The sequence below is a fragment of the Pagrus major genome, chromosome 16 (genome assembly GCF_040436345.1).
Source record: "Pagrus major chromosome 16, Pma_NU_1.0".
NCBI classification, from domain to species: Eukaryota; Metazoa; Chordata; class Actinopteri; order Spariformes; family Sparidae; genus Pagrus; species Pagrus major.
In genome coordinates this window covers 28,257,802-28,272,170 of record NC_133230.1, presented here as the reverse complement: position 1 = coordinate 28,272,170, position 14,369 = coordinate 28,257,802, and the positions used below count along the sequence as shown (strand labels likewise).

General features: G+C 40.5%; 27 non-coding genes across 27 annotated transcripts; all 27 read left to right on the top strand.

Annotated features, from left to right (window-relative positions):
- Positions 1–12: 12 nt before the first annotated feature.
- LOC141011353 (U4 spliceosomal RNA) lies at positions 13–153 on the top strand. The gene has a single exon (XR_012180322.1). It is a non-coding gene; the product is annotated as a U4 spliceosomal RNA (small nuclear RNA).
- Positions 154–535: 382 nt separating this feature from the next.
- On the top strand, positions 536–676 carry LOC141011352 (U4 spliceosomal RNA). The gene has a single exon (XR_012180321.1). It is a non-coding gene; the product is annotated as a U4 spliceosomal RNA (small nuclear RNA).
- A 381-nt stretch (positions 677–1,057) lies between these two features.
- On the top strand, positions 1,058–1,198 carry LOC141011312 (U4 spliceosomal RNA). The gene has a single exon (XR_012180282.1). It is a non-coding gene; the product is annotated as a U4 spliceosomal RNA (small nuclear RNA).
- Positions 1,199–1,580: 382 nt separating this feature from the next.
- LOC141011351 (U4 spliceosomal RNA) lies at positions 1,581–1,721 on the top strand. The gene has a single exon (XR_012180320.1). It is a non-coding gene; the product is annotated as a U4 spliceosomal RNA (small nuclear RNA).
- A 381-nt stretch (positions 1,722–2,102) lies between these two features.
- LOC141011328 (U4 spliceosomal RNA) lies at positions 2,103–2,243 on the top strand. Its single transcript, XR_012180298.1, has one exon. It is a non-coding gene; the product is annotated as a U4 spliceosomal RNA (small nuclear RNA).
- A 381-nt stretch (positions 2,244–2,624) lies between these two features.
- LOC141011350 (U4 spliceosomal RNA) lies at positions 2,625–2,765 on the top strand. The gene has a single exon (XR_012180319.1). It is a non-coding gene; the product is annotated as a U4 spliceosomal RNA (small nuclear RNA).
- Positions 2,766–3,147: 382 nt separating this feature from the next.
- On the top strand, positions 3,148–3,288 carry LOC141011349 (U4 spliceosomal RNA). Its single transcript, XR_012180318.1, has one exon. It is a non-coding gene; the product is annotated as a U4 spliceosomal RNA (small nuclear RNA).
- Positions 3,289–3,670: 382 nt separating this feature from the next.
- On the top strand, positions 3,671–3,811 carry LOC141011348 (U4 spliceosomal RNA). Its single transcript, XR_012180317.1, has one exon. It is a non-coding gene; the product is annotated as a U4 spliceosomal RNA (small nuclear RNA).
- A 381-nt stretch (positions 3,812–4,192) lies between these two features.
- Positions 4,193–4,333, top strand: LOC141011300 (U4 spliceosomal RNA). The gene has a single exon (XR_012180271.1). It is a non-coding gene; the product is annotated as a U4 spliceosomal RNA (small nuclear RNA).
- A 382-nt stretch (positions 4,334–4,715) lies between these two features.
- LOC141011347 (U4 spliceosomal RNA) lies at positions 4,716–4,856 on the top strand. The gene has a single exon (XR_012180316.1). It is a non-coding gene; the product is annotated as a U4 spliceosomal RNA (small nuclear RNA).
- A 382-nt stretch (positions 4,857–5,238) lies between these two features.
- On the top strand, positions 5,239–5,379 carry LOC141011346 (U4 spliceosomal RNA). The gene has a single exon (XR_012180315.1). It is a non-coding gene; the product is annotated as a U4 spliceosomal RNA (small nuclear RNA).
- A 381-nt stretch (positions 5,380–5,760) lies between these two features.
- On the top strand, positions 5,761–5,901 carry LOC141011263 (U4 spliceosomal RNA). Its single transcript, XR_012180235.1, has one exon. It is a non-coding gene; the product is annotated as a U4 spliceosomal RNA (small nuclear RNA).
- Positions 5,902–6,282: 381 nt separating this feature from the next.
- LOC141011326 (U4 spliceosomal RNA) lies at positions 6,283–6,423 on the top strand. The gene has a single exon (XR_012180297.1). It is a non-coding gene; the product is annotated as a U4 spliceosomal RNA (small nuclear RNA).
- A 381-nt stretch (positions 6,424–6,804) lies between these two features.
- Positions 6,805–6,945, top strand: LOC141011268 (U4 spliceosomal RNA). The gene has a single exon (XR_012180240.1). It is a non-coding gene; the product is annotated as a U4 spliceosomal RNA (small nuclear RNA).
- Positions 6,946–7,326: 381 nt separating this feature from the next.
- LOC141011288 (U4 spliceosomal RNA) lies at positions 7,327–7,467 on the top strand. Its single transcript, XR_012180260.1, has one exon. It is a non-coding gene; the product is annotated as a U4 spliceosomal RNA (small nuclear RNA).
- A 382-nt stretch (positions 7,468–7,849) lies between these two features.
- Positions 7,850–7,990, top strand: LOC141011277 (U4 spliceosomal RNA). Its single transcript, XR_012180249.1, has one exon. It is a non-coding gene; the product is annotated as a U4 spliceosomal RNA (small nuclear RNA).
- A 382-nt stretch (positions 7,991–8,372) lies between these two features.
- LOC141011262 (U4 spliceosomal RNA) lies at positions 8,373–8,513 on the top strand. The gene has a single exon (XR_012180234.1). It is a non-coding gene; the product is annotated as a U4 spliceosomal RNA (small nuclear RNA).
- A 382-nt stretch (positions 8,514–8,895) lies between these two features.
- On the top strand, positions 8,896–9,036 carry LOC141011325 (U4 spliceosomal RNA). Its single transcript, XR_012180296.1, has one exon. It is a non-coding gene; the product is annotated as a U4 spliceosomal RNA (small nuclear RNA).
- A 382-nt stretch (positions 9,037–9,418) lies between these two features.
- LOC141011271 (U4 spliceosomal RNA) lies at positions 9,419–9,559 on the top strand. Its single transcript, XR_012180243.1, has one exon. It is a non-coding gene; the product is annotated as a U4 spliceosomal RNA (small nuclear RNA).
- Positions 9,560–9,940: 381 nt separating this feature from the next.
- On the top strand, positions 9,941–10,081 carry LOC141011260 (U4 spliceosomal RNA). Its single transcript, XR_012180232.1, has one exon. It is a non-coding gene; the product is annotated as a U4 spliceosomal RNA (small nuclear RNA).
- Positions 10,082–10,448: 367 nt separating this feature from the next.
- Positions 10,449–10,589, top strand: LOC141011266 (U4 spliceosomal RNA). The gene has a single exon (XR_012180238.1). It is a non-coding gene; the product is annotated as a U4 spliceosomal RNA (small nuclear RNA).
- A 382-nt stretch (positions 10,590–10,971) lies between these two features.
- Positions 10,972–11,112, top strand: LOC141011254 (U4 spliceosomal RNA). The gene has a single exon (XR_012180227.1). It is a non-coding gene; the product is annotated as a U4 spliceosomal RNA (small nuclear RNA).
- Positions 11,113–11,494: 382 nt separating this feature from the next.
- On the top strand, positions 11,495–11,635 carry LOC141011345 (U4 spliceosomal RNA). The gene has a single exon (XR_012180314.1). It is a non-coding gene; the product is annotated as a U4 spliceosomal RNA (small nuclear RNA).
- Positions 11,636–12,016: 381 nt separating this feature from the next.
- Positions 12,017–12,157, top strand: LOC141011261 (U4 spliceosomal RNA). The gene has a single exon (XR_012180233.1). It is a non-coding gene; the product is annotated as a U4 spliceosomal RNA (small nuclear RNA).
- A 382-nt stretch (positions 12,158–12,539) lies between these two features.
- LOC141011342 (U4 spliceosomal RNA) lies at positions 12,540–12,680 on the top strand. Its single transcript, XR_012180312.1, has one exon. It is a non-coding gene; the product is annotated as a U4 spliceosomal RNA (small nuclear RNA).
- A 381-nt stretch (positions 12,681–13,061) lies between these two features.
- LOC141011270 (U4 spliceosomal RNA) lies at positions 13,062–13,202 on the top strand. The gene has a single exon (XR_012180242.1). It is a non-coding gene; the product is annotated as a U4 spliceosomal RNA (small nuclear RNA).
- A 382-nt stretch (positions 13,203–13,584) lies between these two features.
- LOC141011341 (U4 spliceosomal RNA) lies at positions 13,585–13,725 on the top strand. Its single transcript, XR_012180311.1, has one exon. It is a non-coding gene; the product is annotated as a U4 spliceosomal RNA (small nuclear RNA).
- The last annotated feature ends 644 nt before the right edge of the window (positions 13,726–14,369 follow it).

The window sequence follows — 14,369 nt, the reverse complement described above, 5'->3', positions numbered from 1 at the left end:
GGGTCAATGAGTATCCTTTTGCAGAGGCAATTTCATAGTCTATGAAGTTCTACTGAGACGTGATTATTGCTGGTTGAAAACTTAACCCAATACCCCGCCTGGATGACTTGAAATATAGTCAGCTGAGGCAATTTTTGTTGGTCTCTGAAGAGACTTTACACTTTGTATAATGGTAAATTGACTTTGACAAAGTTTTGCTTGGTGAGTTTCTCTTCTGAAAGACAACAAAACAAGTTCCTGGCTCAGCTGGTCTGGATAAGGTGAAACATTGTACAATTTGGAAGTCCCCATTTACTCAGCAAATTGCTTCTTGTCCTTCTGAGAAAGACTTTTACCCAAACAATTTAAGATTTCCCATTCAGCGGTGATTTCCTTTGTATGTAGAAGGCGGGGCCTCTTCTAAATGAGCCAATCACGTGCAACAAGAAGAGTATGTGCACCTGGAAAGTAGTGTACATACAGGAAGGTTGAGAAAGTACCACGCTTGATGTGAGTGTTGGACAAGGTCCAGTTAAAACTCATTGGGTCCATCAGTATCCTTTTGCAGAGGCAATTTCATAGTCTATGAAGTTCTACTGAGACGTGATTATTGCTGGTTGAAAACTTAACCCAATACCCCGCCTGGATGACTTGAAATATAGTCAGCTGAGGCAATTTTTGTTGGTCTCTGAAGAGACTTTACAGTTTGTATAATGGTAAATTGACTTTGACAAAATTTTGCTTGGTGAGTTTCTCTTCTGAAAGACGACAAAACAAGTTCCTGGCTCAGCTGGTCTGGATAAGGTGAAACATTGTACAACTTGGAAGTCCCAACTTACTCAGCAAATTGCTTCATGTCCTTCTGAGAAAGACTTTTGCCCAAACAATTTATGATTTCCCATTCAGCGGTGATTTCCTTTGTATGTAGAAGGCGGGGCCTCTTCTAAATGAGCCAATCACATGCAACAAGAACATTTTCGCGCCTGGAAAGTAGTGTACATACAGGAAGGTTGAGAAAGTACCACGCTTGATGTGAGTGTTGGACAAGGTCCAGTTAAAACTCATTGGGTCCATCAGTATCCTTGTGCAGAGGCAATTTCATAGTCTATGAAGTTCTACTGAGACGTGATTATTGCTGGTTGAAAACTTAACCCAATACCCCGCCTGGATGACTTGAAATATAGTCAGCTGAGGCAATTTTTGTTGGTCTCTGAAGAGACTTTACACTTTGTATAATGGTAAATTGACTTTGACAAAGTTTTGCTTGGTGAGTTTCTCTTCTGAAAGACAACAAAACAAGTTCCTGGCTCAGCTGGTCTGGATAAGGTGAAACATTGTACAATTTGGAAGTCCCCATTTACTCAGCAAATTGCTTCTTGTCCTTCTGAGAAAGACTTTTACCCAAACAATTTAAGATTTCCCATTCAGCGGTGATTTCCTTTGTATGTAGAAGGCGGGGCCTCTTCTAAATGAGCCAATCACGTGCAACAAGAAGAGTATGTGCACCTGGAAAGTAGTGTACATACAGGAAGGTTGAGAAAGTACCACGCTTGATGTGAGTGTTGGACAAGGTCCAGTTAAAACTCATTGGGTCCATCAGTATCCTTTTGCAGAGGCAATTTCATAGTCTATGAAGTTCTACTGAGACGTGATTATTGCTGGTTGAAAACTTAACCCAATACCCCGCCTGGATGACTTGAAATATAGTCAGCTGAGGCAATTTTTGTTGGTCTCTGAAGAGACTTTACACTTTGTATAATGGTAAATTAACTTTGACAAAGTTTTGCTTGGTGAGTTTCTCTTCTGAAAGACAACAAAACAAGTTCCTGGCTCAGCTGGTCTGGATAAGGTGAAACATTTTACAACTTGGAAGTCCCGATTTACTCAGCAAATTGCTTCTTGTCCTTCTGAGAAAGACTTTTGCCCAAACAATTTATGATTTCCCATTCAGCGGTGATTTCCTTTGTATGTAGAAGGCGGGGCCTCTTCTAAATGAGCCAATCACGTGCAACAAGAACATTTTCGCGCCTGGAAAGTAGTGTACATACAGGAAGGTTGAGAAAGTACCACGCTTGATGTGAGTGTTGGACAAGGTCCAGTTAAAACTCATTGGGTCCATCAGTATCCTTTTGCAGAGGCAATTTCATAGTCTATGAAGTTTTACTGAGACGTGATTATTGCTGGTTGAAAACTTAACCCAATACCCCGCCTGGATGACTTGAAATATAGTCAGCTGAGGCAATTTTTGTTGGTCTCTGAAGAGACTTTACACTTTGTATAATGGTAAATTGACTTTGACAAAGTTTTGCTTGGTGAGTTTCTCTTCTGAAAGACAACAAAACAAGTTCCTGGCTCAGCTGGTCTGGATAAGGTGAAACATTGTACAATTTGGAAGTCCCCATTTACTCAGCAAATTGCTTCTTGTCCTTCTGAGAAAGACTTTTACCCAAACAATTTAAGATTTCCCATTCAGCGGTGATTTCCTTTGTATGTAGAAGGCGGGGCCTCTTCTAAATGAGCCAATCACATGCAACAAGAACATTTTCGCGCCTGGAAAGTAGTGTACATACAGGAAGGTTGAGAAAGTACCACGCTTGATGTGAGTGTTGGACAAGGTCCAGTTAAAACTCATTGGGTCCATCAGTATCCTTTTGCAGAGGCAATTTCATAGTCTATGAAGTTCTACTGAGACGTGATTATTGCTGGTTGAAAACTTAACCCAATACCCCGCCTGGATGACTTGAAATATAGTCAGCTGAGGCAATTTTTGTTGGTCTCTGAAGAGACTTTACACTTTGTATAATGGTAAATTTATTTTGACAAAGTTTTGCTTGGTGAGTTTCTCTTCTGAAAGACTACAAAACAAGTTCCTGGCTCAGCTGGTCTGGATAAGGTGAAACATTGTACAACTTGGAAGTCCCGACTTACTCAGCAAATTGCTTCATGTCCTTCTGAGAAAGACTTTTACCCAAACAATTTAAGATTTCCCATTCAGCGGTGATTTCCTTTGTATGTAGAAGGCGGGGCCTCTTCTAAATGAGCCAATCACGTGCAACAAGAAGAGTATGTGCACCTGGAAAGTAGTGTACATACAGGAAGGTTGAGAAAGTACCACGCTTGATGTGAGTGTTGGACAAGGTCCAGTTAAAACTCATTAGGTCCATCAGTATCCTTTTGCAGAGGCAATTTCATAGTCTATGAAGTTCTACTGAGACGTGATTATTGCTGGTTGAAAACTTAACCCAATACCCCGCCTGGATGACTTGAAATATAGTCAGCTGAGGCAATTTTTGTTGGTCTCTGAAGAGACTTTACACTTTGTATAATGGTAAATTGACTTTGACAAAGTTTTGCTTGGTGAGTTTCTCTTCTGAAAGACAACAAAACAAGTTCCTGGCTCAGCTGGTCTGGATAAGGTGAAACATTGTACAATTTGGAAGTCCCCATTTACTCAGCAAATTGCTTCTTGTCCTTCTGAGAAAGACTTTTACCCAAACAATTTAAGATTTCCCATTCAGCGGTGATTTCCTTTGTATGTAGAAGGCGGGGCCTCTTCTAAATGAGCCAATCACGTGCAACAAGAAGAGTATGTGCACCTGGAAAGTAGTGTACATACAGGAAGGTTGAGAAAGTACCACGCTTGATGTGAGTGTTGGACAAGGTCCAGTTAAAACTCATTGGGTCCATCAGTATCCTTTTGCAGAGGCAATTTCATAGTCTATGAAGTTCTACTGAGACGTGATTATTGCTGGTTGAAAACTTAACCCAATACCCCGCCTGGATGACTTGAAATATAGTCAGCTGAGGCAATTTTTGTTGGTCTCTGAAGAGACTTTACACTTTGTTTAATGGTAAATTAACTTTGACAAAGTTTTGCTTGGTGAGTTTCTCTTCTGAAAGACAACAAAACAAGTTCCTGGCTCAGCTGGTCTGGATAAGGTGAAACATTTTACAACTTGGAAGTCCCGATTTACTCAGCAAATTGCTTCTTGTCCTTCTGAGAAAGACTTTTGCCCAAACAATTTATGATTTCCCATTCAGCGGTGATTTCCTTTGTATTTAGAAGGCGGGGCCTCTTCTAAATGAGCCAATCACATGCAACAAGAACATTATCGCGCCTGGAAAGTAGTGTACATACAGGAAGGTTGAGAAAGTACCACGCTTGATGTGAGTGTTGGACAAGGTCCAGTTAAAACTCATTAGGTCCATCAGTATCCTTGTGCAGAGGCAATTTCATAGTCTATGAAGTTCTACTGAGACGTGATTATTGCTGGTTGAAAACTTAACCCAATACCCCGCCTGGATGACTTGAAATATAGTCAGCTGAGGCAATTTTTGTTGGTCTCTGAAGAGACTTTACAGTTTGTATAATGGTAAATTGACTTTGACAAAATTTTGCTTGGTGAGTTTCTCTTCTGAAAGACGACAAAACAAGTTCCTGGCTCAGCTGGTCTGGATAAGGTGAAACATTGTACAACTTGGAAGTCCCGACTTACTCAGCAAATTGCTTCATGTCCTTCTGAGAAAGACTTTTACCCAAACAATTTAAGATTTCCCATTCAGCGGTGATTTCCTTTGTATGTAGAAGGCGGGGCCTCTTCTAAATGAGCCAATCACGTGCAACAAGAAGAGTATGTGCACCTGGAAAGTAGTGTACATACAGGAAGGTTGAGAAAGTACCACGCTTGATGTGAGTGTTGGACAAGGTCCAGTTAAAACTCATTGGGTCAATGAGTATCCTTTTGCAGAGGCAATTTCATAGTCTATGAAGTTCTACTGAGACGTGATTATTGCTGGTTGAAAACTTAACCCAATACCCCGCCTGGATGACTTGAAATATAGTCAGCTGAGGCAATTTTTGTTGGTCTCTGAAGAGACTTTACACTTTGTATAATGGTAAATTGACTTTGACAAAGTTTTGCTTGGTGAGTTTCTCTTCTGAAAGACAACAAAACAAGTTCCTGGCTCAGCTGGTCTGGATAAGGTGAAACATTGTACAATTTGGAAGTCCCCATTTACTCAGCAAATTGCTTCTTGTCCTTCTGAGAAAGACTTTTACCCAAACAATTTAAGATTTCCCATTCAGCGGTGATTTCCTTTGTATGTAGAAGGCGGGGCCTCTTCTAAATGAGCCAATCACGTGCAACAAGAAGAGTATGTGCACCTGGAAAGTAGTGTACATACAGGAAGGTTGAGAAAGTACCACGCTTGATGTGAGTGTTGGACAAGGTCCAGTTAAAACTCATTGGGTCCATCAGTATCCTTTTGCAGAGGCAATTTCATAGTCTATGAAGTTCTACTGAGACGTGATTATTGCTGGTTGAAAACTTAACCCAATACCCCGCCTGGATGACTTGAAATATAGTCAGCTGAGGCAATTTTTGTTGGTCTCTGAAGAGACTTTACACTTTGTTTAATGGTAAATTAACTTTGACAAAGTTTTGCTTGGTGAGTTTCTCTTCTGAAAGACAACAAAACAAGTTCCTGGCTCAGCTGGTCTGGATAAGGTGAAACATTTTACAACTTGGAAGTCCCGATTTACTCAGCAAATTGCTTCTTGTCCTTCTGAGAAAGACTTTTGCCCAAACAATTTATGATTTCCCATTCAGCGGTGATTTCCTTTGTATTTAGAAGGCGGGGCCTCTTCTAAATGAGCCAATCACATGCAACAAGAACATTATCGCGCCTGGAAAGTAGTGTACATACAGGAAGGTTGAGAAAGTACCACGCTTGATGTGAGTGTTGGACAAGGTCCAGTTAAAACTCATTGGGTCCATCAGTATCCTTTTGCAGAGGCTATTTCATAGTCTATGAAGTTCTACTGAGACGTGATTATTGCTGGTTGAAAACTTAACCCAATACCCCGCCTGGATGACTTGAAATATAGTCAGCTGAGGCAATTTTTGTTGGTCTCTGAAGAGACTTTACACTTTGTATAATGGTAAATTTATTTTGACAAAGTTTTGCTTGGTGAGTTTCTCTTCTGAAAGACAACAAAACAAGTTCCTGGCTCAGCTGGTCTGGATAAGGTAAAACATTTTACAACTTGGAAGTCCCGATTTACTCAGCAAATTGCTTCTTGTCCTTCTGAGAAAGACTTTTGCCCAAACAATTTATGATTTCCCATTCAGCGTTGATTTCCTTTGTATGTAGAAGGCGGGGCCTCTTCTAAATGAGCCAATCACGTGCAACAAGAACATTTTCGCGCCTGGAAAGTAGTGTACATACAGGAAGGTTGAGAAAGTACCACGCTTGATGTGAGTGTTGGACAAGGTCCAGTTAAAACTCATTAGGTCCATCAGTATCCTTTTGCAGAGGCAATTTCATAGTCTATGAAGTTTTACTGAGACGTGATTATTGCTGGTTGAAAACTTAACCCAATACCCCGCCTGGATGACTTGAAATATAGTCAGCTGAGGCAATTTTTGTTGGTCTCTGAAGAGACTTTACAGTTTGTATAATGGTAAATTGACTTTGACAAAATTTTGCTTGGTGAGTTTCTCTTCTGAAAGACGACAAAACAAGTTCCTGGCTCAGCTGGTCTGGATAAGGTGAAACATTGTACAACTTGGAAGTCCCAACTTACTCAGCAAATTGCTTCATGTCCTTCTGAGAAAGACTTTTGCCCAAACAATTTATGATTTCCCATTCAGCGGTGATTTCCTTTGTATGTAGAAGGCGGGGCCTCTTCTAAATGAGCCAATCACATGCAACAAGAACATTTTCGCGCCTGGAAAGTAGTGTACATACAGGAAGGTTGAGAAAGTACCACGCTTGATGTGAGTGTTGGACAAGGTCCAGTTAAAACTCATTAGGTCCATCAGTATCCTTTTGCAGAGGCAATTTCGTAGTCTATGAAGTTTTACTGAGACGTGATTATTGCTGGTTGAAAACTTAACCCAATACCCCGCCTGGATGTCTTGAAATATAGTCAACTGAGGCAATTTTTGTTGGTCTCTGTAGAGACTTTACACTTTGTATAATGGTAAATTGACTTTGACAAAATTTTGCTTGGTGAGTTTCTCTTCTGAAAGACTACAAAACAAGTTCCTGGCTCAGCTGGTCTGGATAAGGTGAAACATTGTAAAACTTGGAAGTCCCAACTTACTCAGCAAATTGCTTCATGTCCTTCTGAGAAAGACTTTTGCCCAAACAATTTATGATTTCCCATTCAGCGGTGATTTCCTTTGTATGTAGAAGGCGGGGCCTCTTCTAAACGAGCCAATCACGTGCAACAAGAACATTTTCGCGCCTGGAAAGTAATGTACATACAGGAAGGTTGAGAAAGTACCACGCTTGATGTGAGTGTTGGACAAGGTCCAGTTAAAACTCATTGGGTCCATCAGTATCCTTGTGCAGAGGCAATTTCATAGTCTATGAAGTTCTACTGAGACGTGATTATTGCTGGTTGAAAACTTAACCCAATACCCCGCCTGGATGACTTGAAATATAGTCAGCTGAGGCAATTTTTGTTGGTCTCTGAAGAGACTTTACGCTTTGTATAATGGTAAATTGACTTTGACAAAGTTTTGCTTGGTGAGTTTCTCTTCTGAAAGACAACAAAACAAGTTCCTGGCTCAGCTGGTCTGGATAAGGTGAAACATTGTACAACTTGGAAGTCCCCATTTACTCAGCAAATTGCTTCTTGTCCTTCTGAGAAAGACTTTTACCCAAACAATTTATGATTTCCCATTCAGCGGTGATTTCCTTTGTATGTAGAAGGCGGGGCCTCTTCTAAATGAGCCAATCACGTGCAACAAGAAGAGTATGTGCACCTGGAAAGTAGTGTACATACAGGAAGGTTGAGAAAGTACCACGCTTGATGTGAGTGTTGGACAAGGTCCAGTTAAAACTCATTGGGTCCATCAGTATCCTTGTGCAGAGGCAATTTCATAGTCTATGAAGTTCTACTGAGACGTGATTATTGCTGGTTGAAAACTTAACCCAATACCCCGCCTGGATGACTTGAAATATAGTCAGCTGAGGCAATTTTTGTTGGTCTCTGAAGAGACTTTACACTTTGTATAATGGTAAATTAACTTTGACAAAGTTTTGCTTGGTGAGTTTCTCTTCTGAAAGACAACAAAACAAGTTCCTGGCTCAGCTGGTCTGGATAAGGTGAAACATTTTACAACTTGGAAGTCCCGATTTACTCAGCAAATTGCTTCTTGTCCTTCTGAGAAAGACTTTTGCCCAAACAATTTAAGATTTCCCATTCAGCTGTGATTTCCTTTGTATGTAGAAGGCGGGGCCTCTTCTAAATGAGCCAATCACGTGCAACAAGAAGAGTATGTGCAGCTGGAAAGTAGTGTACATACAGGAAGGTTGAGAAAGTACCACGCTTGATGTGAGTGTTGGACAAGGTCCAGTTAAAACTCATTGGGTCCATCAGTATCCTTTTGCAGAGGCAATTTCATAGTCTATGAAGTTGTACTGAGACGTGATTATTGCTGGTTGAAAACTTAACCCAATACCCCGCCTGGATGACTTGAAATATAGTCAGCTGAGGCAATTTTTGTTGGTCTCTGAAGAGACTTTACACTTTGTTTAATGGTAAATTAACTTTGACAAAGTTTTGCTTGGTGAGTTTCTCTTCTGAAAGACAACAAAACAAGTTCCTGGCTCAGCTGGTCTGGATAAGGTGAAACATTTTACAACTTGGAAGTCCCGATTTACTCAGCAAATTGCTTCTTGTCCTTCTGAGAAAGACTTTTGCCCAAACAATTTAAGATTTCCCATTCAGCGGTGATTTCCTTTGTATGTAGAAGGCGGGGCCTCTTCTAAATGAGCCAATCACGTGCAACAAGAAGAGTATGTGCACCTGGAAAGTAGTGTACATACAGGAAGGTTGAGAAAGTACCACGCTTGATGTGAGTGTTGGACAAGGTCCAGTTCAAACTCATTAGGTCCATCAGTATCCTTTTGCAGAGGCAATTTCATAGTCTATGAAGTTTTACTGAGACGTGATTATTGCTGGTTGAAAACTTAACCCAATACCCCGCCTGGATGACTTGAAATATAGTCAGCTGAGGCAATTTTTGTTGGTCTCTGAAGAGACTTTACAGTTTGTATAATGGTAAATTGACTTTGACAAAATTTTGCTTGGTGAGTTTCTCTTCTGAAAGACTACAAAACAAGTTCCTGGCTCAGCTGGTCTGGATAAGGTGAAACATTGTACAACTTGGAAGTCCCGACTTACTCAGCAAATTGCTTCATGTCCTTCTGAGAAAGACTTTTACCCAAACAATTTAAGATTTCCCATTCAGCGGTGATTTCCTTTGTATGTAGAAGGCGGGGCCTCTTCTAAATGAGCCAATCACGTGCAACAAGAAGAGTATGTGCACCTGGAAAGTAGTGTACATACAGGAAGGTTGAGAAAGTACCACGCTTGATGTGAGTGTTGGACAAGGTCCAGTTAAAACTCATTAGGTCCATCAGTATCCTTTTGCAGAGGCAATTTCATAGTCTATGAAGTTTTACTGAGACGTGATTATTGCTGGTTGAAAACTTAACCCAATACCCCGCCTGGATTTCTTGAAATATAGTCAGCTGAGGCAATTTTTGTTGGTCTCTGAAGAGACTTTACAGTTTGTATAATGGTAAATTGACTTTGACAAAATTTTGCTTGGTGAGTTTCTCTTCTGAAAGACTACAAAACAAGTTCCTGGCTCAGCTGGTCTGGATAAGGTGAAACATTGTACAACTTGGAAGTCCCGACTTACTCAGCAAATTGCTTCATGTCCTTCTGAGAAAGACTTTTGCCCAAACAATTTATGATTTCCCATTCAGCGGTGATTTCCTTTGTATGTAGAAGGCGGGGCCTCTTCTAAATGAGCCAATCACATGCAACAAGAACATTTTCGCGCCTGGAAAGTAGTGTACATACAGGAAGGTTGAGAAAGTACCACGCTTGATGTGAGTGTTGGACAAGGTCCAGTTAAAACTCATTAGGTCCATCAGTATCCTTTTGCAGAGGCAATTTCATAGTCTATGAAGTTCTACTGAGACGTGATTATTGCTGGTTGAAAACTTAACCCAATACCCCGCCTGGATGACTTGAAATATAGTCAGCTGAGGCAATTTTTGTTGGTCTCTGTAGAGACTTTACACTTTGTATAATGGTAAATTGACTTTGACAAAATTTTGCTTCTGAAAGACTACAAAACAAGTTCCTGGCTCAGCTGGTCTGGATAAGGTGAAACATTGTAAAACTTGGAAGTCCCAACTTACTCAGCAAATTGCTTCATGTCCTTCTGAGAAAGACTTTTGCCCAAACAATTTATGATTTCCCATTCAGCGGTGATTTCCTTTGTATGTAGAAGGCGGGGCCTCTTCTAAACGAGCCAATCACGTGCAACAAGAACATTTTCGCGCCTGGAAAGTAATGTACATACGGGAAGGTTGAGAAAGTACCACACTTGATGTGAGTGTTGGACAAGGTCCAGTTAAAACTCATTGGGTCCATCAGTATCCTTGTGCAGAGGCAATTTCATAGTCTATGAAGTTCTACTGAGACGTGATTATTGCTGGTTGAAAACTTAACCCAATACCCCGCCTGGATGACTTGAAATATAGTCAGCTGAGGCAATTTTTGTTGGTCTCTGAAGAGACTTTACGCTTTGTATAATGGTAAATTGACTTTGACAAAGTTTTGCTTGGTGAGTTTCTCTTCTGAAAGACAACAAAACAAGTTCCTGGCTCAGCGGGTCTGGATAAGTCAAAACATTTTACAACTTGGAAGTCCCGATTTACTCAGCAAATTGCTTCTTGTCCTTCTGAGAAAGACTTTTGCCCAAACAATTTATGATTTCCCATTCAGCGGTGATTTCCTTTGTATGTAGAAGGCGGGGCCTCTTCTAAATGAGCCAATCACGTGCAACAAGAAGAGTATGTGCACCTGGAAAGTAGTGTACATACAGGAAGGTTGAGAAAGTACCACGCTTGATGTGAGTGTTGGACAAGGTCCAGTTAAAACTCATTGGGTCCATCAGTATCCTTGTGCAGAGGCAATTTCATAGTCTATGAAGTTCTACTGAGACGTGATTATTGCTGGTTGAAAACTTAACCCAATACCCCGCCTGGATGACTTGAAATATAGTCAGCTGAGGCAATTTTTGTTGGTCTCTGAAGAGACTTTACACTTTGTATAATGGTAAATTGACTTTGACAAAGTTTTGCTTGGTGAGTTTCTCTTCTGAAAGACAACAAAACAAGTTACTGGCTCAGCTGGTCTGGATAAGGTGAAACATTTTACAACTTGGAAGTCCCCATTTACTCAGCAAATTGCTTCTTGTCCTTCTGAGAAAGACTTTTACCCAAACAATTTATGATTTCCCATTCAGCGGTGATTTCCTTTGTATGTAGAAGGCGGGGCCTCTTCTAAATGAGCCAATCACGTGCAACAAGAAGAGTATGTGCACCTGGAAAGTAGTGTACATACAGGAAGGTTGAGAAAGTACCACGCTTGATGTGAGTGTTGGACAAGGTCCAGTTAAAACTCATTGGGTCCATCAGTATCCTTTTGCAGAGGCAATTTCATAGTCTATGAAGTTCTACTGAGACGTGATTATTGCTGGTTGAAAACTTAACCCAATACCCCGCCTGGATGACTTGAAATATAGTCAGCTGAGGCAATTTTTGTTGGTCTCTGAAGAGACTTTACACTTTGTATAATGGTAAATTTTTTTTGACAAAGTTTTGCTTGGTGAGTTTCTCTTCTGAAAGACAACAAAACAAGTTCCTGGCTCAGCTGGTCTGGATAAGGTGAAACATTTTACAACTTGGAAGTCCCGATTTACTCAGCAAATTGCTTCTTGTCCTTCTGAGAAAGACTTTTGCCCAAACAATTTATGATTTCCCATTCAGCGGTGATTTCCTTTGTATGTAGAAGGCGGGGCCTCTTCTAAATGAGCCAATCACGTGCAACAAGAACATTTTCGCGCCTGGAAAGTAGTGTACATACAGGAAGGTTGAGAAAGTACCACGCTTGATGTGAGTGTTGGACAAGGTCCAGTTAAAACTCATTGGGTCCATCAGTATCCTTTTGCAGAGGTAATTTCATAGTCTATGAAGTTCTACTGAGACGTGATTATTGCTGGTTGAAAACTTAACCCAATACCCCGCCTGGATGACTTGAAATATAGTCAGCTGAGGCAATTTTTGTTGGTCTCTGAAGAGACTTTACACTTTGTATAATGGTAAATTGACTTTGACAAAGTTTGGCTTGGTGAGTTTCTCTTCTGAAAGACAACAAAACAAGTTACTGGCTCAGCTGGTCTGGATAAGGTGAAACATTTTACAACTTGGAAGTCCCCATTTACTCAGCAAATTGCTTCTTGTCCTTCTGAGAAAGACTTTTACCCAAACAATTTATGATTTCCCATTCAGCGGTGATTTCCTTTGTATGTAGAATGCGGGGCCTCTTCTAAATGAGCCAATCACGTGCAACAAGAAGAGTATGTGCACCTGGAAAGTAGTGTACATACAGGAAGGTTGAGAAAGTACCACGCTTGATGTGAGTGTTGGACAAGGTCCAGTTAAAACTCATTGGGTCCATCAGTATCCTTTTGCAGAGGCAATTTCATAGTCTATGAAGTTCTACTGAGACGTGATTATTGCTGGTTGAAAACTTAACCCAATACCCCGCCTGGATGACTTGAAATATAGTCAGCTGAGGCAATTTTTGTTGGTCTCTGAAGAGACTTTACACTTTGTATAATGGTAAATTTTTTTTGACAAAGTTTTGCTTGGTGAGTTTCTCTTCTGAAAGACAACAAAACAAGTTCCTGGCTCAGCTGGTCTGGATAAGGTGAAACATTTTACAACTTGGAAGTCCCGATTTACTCAGCAAATTGCTTCTTGTCCTTCTGAGAAAGACTTTTGCCCAAACAATTTATGATTTCCCATTCAGCGGTGATTTCCTTTGTATGTAGAAGGCGGGGCCTCTTCTAAATGAGCCAATCACGTGCAACAAGAACATTTTCGCGCCTGGAAAGTAGTGTACATACAGGAAGGTTGAGAAAGTACCACGCTTGATGTGAGTGTTGGACAAGGTCCAGTTAAAACTCATTGGGTCCATCAGTATCCTTTTGCAGAGGCAGTTTCATAGTCTATGAAGTTCTACTGAGACGTGATTATTGCTGGTTGAAAACTTAACCCAATACCCCGTCTGGATGACTTGAAATATAGTCAGCTGAGGCAATTTTTGTTGGTTTCTGAAGAGACTTTACACTTTGTATAATGGTAAATTGACTTTGACAAAGTTTTGCTTGGTGAGTTTCTCTTCTGAAAGACTACAACACAAGTTCCTGGCTCAGCTGGTCTGGATAAGGTGAAACATTGTACAACTTGGAAGTCCCGACTTACTCAGCAAATTGCTTCATGTCCTTCTGAGAAAGACTTTTACCCAAACAATTTAAGATTTCCCATTCAGCGGTGATTTCCTTTGTATGTAGAAGGCGGGGCCTCTTCTAAATGAGCCAATCACGTGCAACAAGAAGAGTATGTGCGCCTGGAAAGTAGTGTACATACAGGAAGGTTGAGAAAGTACCACGCTTGATGTGAGTGTTGGACAAGGTCCAGTTGAAACTCATTGGGTCCATCAGTATCCTTTTGCAGAGGCAATTTCATAGTCTATGAAGTTCTACTGAGACGTGATTATTGCTGGTTGAAAACTTAACCCAATACCCCGCCTGGATGACTTGAAATATAGTCAGCTGAGGCAATTTTTGTTGGTCTCTGAAGAGACTTTAGACTTTGTATAATGGTAAATTGACTTTGACAAAGTTTTGCTTGGTGAGTTTCTCTTCTGAAAGACAACAAAACAAGTTCCTGGCTCAGCTGGTCTGGATAAGGTGAAACATTTTACAACTTGGAAGTCCTTTGTATGTCGAAGGCGGGGCCTCTTCTAAATGAGCCAATCACATACTTTACACAATTTTATTATAGAGGTGTAAAAGGAAAAGAAATTCTTTTCCTTGCCTTTAACATCTTGTTTTTTTGTTGTTGGTCTGAAAACATTTTTTGTCAAGAATATTACTGTAGTTCACTGTTGATTTAGACTGTATTTCCATTTATACACAATTTTCACCCTGTACTTGTTCCTAATCCTGTGGGATATCATGAACATGTGTTGACTTTTAACCCTTGCATACAGCCTAAAATCTTTTATCCAGGTCTTTCTTAGAACAGGGTACAAATCTCAGGAGGGCAGGTTTTATATCAAGGTTACAGAAAGTAAATATTAGTGCAGTTCTGCTTCAGGATGGATTTTCATTTCATAGCCTTGGTGGTCCCGAGAGCTCATTTGGAACCTAGTTATCACCCCTGCTATGTTACATATTTCTTTACAATGCTGCATTGAATGTATGACCAACCAAAAGACAACAGAT